Source organism: Panulirus ornatus, chromosome 25 (assembly GCF_036320965.1).
Source record: "Panulirus ornatus isolate Po-2019 chromosome 25, ASM3632096v1, whole genome shotgun sequence".
Classification (NCBI taxonomy): domain Eukaryota; kingdom Metazoa; phylum Arthropoda; class Malacostraca; order Decapoda; family Palinuridae; genus Panulirus; species Panulirus ornatus.
The window spans coordinates 1,105,339-1,110,000 of NC_092248.1; positions in this window are offsets into that span (position 1 = coordinate 1,105,339).

Sequence of the window (4,662 nt, forward strand, 5' to 3'; positions counted from 1 at the left end):
ACCCGGTCCCTTTCGCTTGGGAGAGGAGTACGCTGACCATAACCCACCTCGTTTTTATGTTACCCTGAGTCGCAGGGAGCAAGGTGATTGTTTGGTGAGGATCATGAAATGTCTTTATCGGATCGACCAAAGCCTGAGTGTCTGATGTTATATTTACCGTCGTTAGAAGCCAGTGTTGTTCATTTATTGTTCATAGCACAGCTCGTGGGGCGGCGGTGCCCCTTTCACCACGTGTGGTCGTGGTGCCGCTGTTCGCTCCACGTCCTGTGAACTAGTGAGGGGAATTGGCAGGATAGCTGACACAGTTCTCACCCCCACCTCGTGGGTGTGTCATGACTCACACACACCCTGGGTCGTACTTTCAAGGGCAAGGTCACACACACACACACACACACACACACACACACACACACACACACACACACACATCGGGGTCGGGGTCGTGGCGTCTTCTGGTTTTTCGCCACCATAACTTTTAAACCAGTGGGAGGGGGACGTTGCTGGGCACAGTGGTGGGTTAACCACCAGATGATGTGTCATGGTTCACCCTCGAGGTCTTATCATCAGGGTCAAGGTCATGGACGGGGTCATGGGTGTTTACGGGTGGGGGTGAGGAGGGGGGGGTCATGGTGGTGATGGTGGTTTTCGTCTCCGTGTCATGACTTTTGGAACCAGTGGAAGGGTTAGGATAATGCATTGTTCAAGGATTACCATCCACTATACGTGCCCTATCTTTCAGGTCCAGTGCCTTACCTTTCAGGTCGAGGGCACAGTAGGTTGAGGTCACGGCAAACGTTACCCACCACAGTACATTGTGTGTTGGGATAGTAACCCATGAGAACGTGTCTTGAACCACCCTTCACAGCAGGCAGGAGTGCTCCTCGAAATCTGCTTCACCATCAGGCTGTGTGGTGCTGCTGCCGCTGCATCCCCTAGCCCTTCACCTCCTCATCTGGGATCTTAAATGAAACACATGTTAATCGGCAAATGATACGACGGCCGCAGTCTGTGTCGGAAGCAAGTTAACGCATCCATATTGGAGTAATTTTATTGTCGTTTGGAAATTTGTATACCTGGCGTCCTCAGTTCAGATATCTTCCTTTATTATGTAATTGTCAGGAATTGCTTACATGTTCACGTCGCATTCCATTTAACAGGATTTATGTATGATATGTAGCCGTGGGAGATCGCAGCCATCACGGGTGTAACGTTATTTTTTGCCAGCTTTAGAGGACAGTAAGAGTGAAGGTGGAGCCCCTCACCCGTGAGGCACCGGCGCCAGTGCATGTACTTATGCCCATCTGTAGTATTACATCCGTGGTACATATATTACCTGACCTTTAACACACACACACACACACACACACACACACACACACAGCAGTTACATATATTACCTGACCTTTAACACACACAAGCGCACACACACAGCAATCCATGTGTGCTCTGCGTTACTCGAGTAGCGCCAAGAAGAGATGAAGAACGACTTCATTTACTCACATGCAATCTCAGGTTGTCATAAATATTGAACTGAGACCAAAGACCCCTGTCTATAGCCAGGCCCCACGGACCATTCCATGGATTTCCCCAGATCCGCTTCATATCCCTTGCTCAGCCCACTGAGAACACGTCGTCCCGCATACACCACATCGTTCCAATTCATTCTTTACCATACACGTTTCACATCGTCCTTATTGTTCAGACTCCAATCACTCAAGTATCTCTTAACTCTATACTTTCCCTTCTTATCCCAAGTAATCCCCTCGTCCTTGCTCTCTCCACTTTTGATAGTATACCCTCTCAGTCAGCCTTTCCTCACTCATCCTCTTCATATGCCCACACCTTTTCACACAATTAATCTTTCTCATCCATAATCCTTTTTACTACCACACCCTCTGATTTCTAAGTCGATCAACCCTTCTCACACCACATGTTGGTCTCAGTCATTTCATAACTAACAGATCCACACGCTTCCGTACCTCTTTATCTAGGGTCCACGCCTCGCAGCCGAACAACACTTAAGGGACTACTATACCGTCAAAGATACCCATATTTACCTTCATAGACGGTGATCTCTTTCCATTTATTCCTCAATACACCCAGGACTTAACCCCTTCACTTAACCTGTGGCATACATCAGCTCCCGTGGTTACCATACACTGCCGCGTTCACTCCCATGTCTCTAAAATACGTCACTTCCACGTTCTCTTCTTACGAACTCACAATCTAGAGAATCTCTCTCTCTCTCTCTCTCTCTCTCTCTCTCTCTCTCTCTCTCTCTCTCTCTCTCTCTCTCTCTCTGCAAAACTTAGTAACATTGCTGTTGTTCACATCCTCCCAATCTCGCACACTGCATTCTACAGTTTCTCAGTCGAGTCTGCTACCAGAGTCGTATTATCAACATACAACATCTGACTCGCCTCCGAGGCCCACCCACCCCCGACATATTGCAGACCCCACTCCTTTCTCCAAGACCTTTGCTTATACCCCCCGCCCTCCATCCCGTCCATAAGCAGATTAAACCGCCATAGTGACATCACCCATGCTGCAGCCCCACCTTCATGTGGGACCACTCATCTTCCCCTCTTCCTGCTCCACGCCCGCGACTCATTCACTGGCCCTCCATCCAGTAGAGTCTGAGGAGGTTGTCCTGCTCCTCTAGGTCCCCCTCGGCCTCCTGCTGCTCACCTGTCCGGGCGGCGGTAATCAGTGCAGGCTCACCTGCATTGTGTCGGGAGGCGACATTCCTGGCGGGGCAAACGTGGTAACGCTCCTACTGCTGCCAGGTGCTCCTGCTGCTGCTGCTGCTGCTGCTGCTGCTGCTGCTGCTGCTGCTGCTGCTGCTGCTGCTGCTGCTGCTGCTGCTGCTGCTGCTGCTGCTGCTGCTGCTGCTGCTGCTGCTGCTGCTGCTGCTGCTGCTGCTGCTGCTGCTGCTGCTGCTGCTGCTGCTGCTGCTGCTGCTGCTGCTGCTGCTGCTGCTGCTGCTGCTGCTGCTGCTGCTGCTGCTGCTGCTGCTGCTGCTGCTGCTGCTGCTGCTGCTGCTGCTGCTGCTGCTGCTGCTGCTGCTGCTGCTGCTGCTGCTGCTGCTGCTGCTGCTGCTGCTGCTGCTGCTGCTGCTGCTGCTGCTGCTGCTGCTGCTGCTGCTGCTGCTGCTGCTGCTGCTGCTGCTGCTGCTGCTGCTGCTGCTGCTGCTGCTGCTGCTGCTGCTGCTGCTGCTGCTGCTGCTGCTGCTGCTGCTGCTGCTGCTGCTGCTGCTGCTGCTGCTGCTGCTGCTGCTGCTGCTGCTGCTGCTGCTGCTGCTGCTGCTGCTGCTGCTGCTGCTGCTGCTGCTGCTGCTGCTGCTGCTGCTGCTGCTGCTGCTGCTGCTGCTGCTGCTGCTGCTGCTGCTGCTGCTGCTGCTGCTGCTGCTGCTGCTGCTGCTGCTGCTGCTGCTGCTGCTGCTGCTGCTGCTGCTGCTGCTGCTGCTGCTGCTGCTGCTGCTGCTGCTGCTGCTGCTGCTGCTGCTGCTGCTGCTGCTGCTGCTGCTGCTGCTGCTGCTGCTGCTGCTGCTGCTGCTGCTGCTGCTGCTGCTGCTGCTGCTGCTGCTGCTGCTGCTGCTGCTGCTGCTGCTGCTGCTGCTGCTGCTGCTGCTGCTGCTGCTGCTGCTGCTGCTGCTGCTGCTGCTGCTGCTGCTGCTGCTGCTGCTGCTGCTGCTGCTGCTGCTGCTGCTGCTGCTGCTGCTGCTGCTGCTGCTGCTGCTGCTGCTGCTGCTGCTGCTGCTGCTGCTGCTGCTGCTGCTGCTGCTGCTGCTGCTGCTGCTGCTGCTGCTGCTGCTGCTGCTGCTGCTGCTGCTGCTGCTGCTGCTGCTGCTGCTGCTGCTGCTGCTGCTGCTGCTGCTGCTGCTGCTGCTGCTGCTGCTGCTGCTGCTGCTGCTGCTGCTGCTGCTGCTGCTGCTGCTGCTGCTGCTGCTGCTGCTGCTGCTGCTGCTGCTGCTGCTGCTGCTGCTGCTGCTGCTGCTGCTGCTGCTGCTGCTGCTGCTGCTGCTGCTGCTGCTGCTGCTGCTGCTGCTGCTGCTGCTGCTGCTGCTGCTGCTGCTGCTGCTGCTGCTGCTGCTGCTGCTGCTGCTGCTGCTGCTGCTGCTGCTGCTGCTGCTGCTGCTGCTGCTGCTGCTGCTGCTGCTGCTGCTGCTGCTGCTGCTGCTGCTGCTGCTGCTGCTGCTGCTGCTGCTGCTGCTGCTGCTGCTGCTGCTGCTGCTGCTGCTGCTGCTGCTGCTGCTGCTGCTGCTGCTGCTGCTGCTGCTGCTGCTGCTGCTGCTGCTGCTGCTGCTGCTGCTGCTGCTGCTGCTGCTGCTGCTGCTGCTGCTGCTGCTGCTGCTGCTGCTGCTGCTGCTGCTGCTGCTGCTGCTGCTGCTGCTGCTGCTGCTGCTGCTGCTGCTGCTGCTGCTGCTGCTGCTGCTGCTGCTGCTGCTGCTGCTGCTGCTGCTGCTGCTGCTGCTGCTGCTGCTGCTGCTGCTGCTGCTGCTGCTGCTGCTGCTGCTGCTGCTGCTGCTGCTGCTGCTGCTGCTGCTGCTGCTGCTGCTGCTGCTGCTGCTGCTGCTGCTGCTGCTGCTGCTGCTGCTGCTGCTGCTGCTGCTGCTGCTGCTGCTGCTGCTGCTGCTGCTGCTGCTGCTGCTGCTGCTGCTGC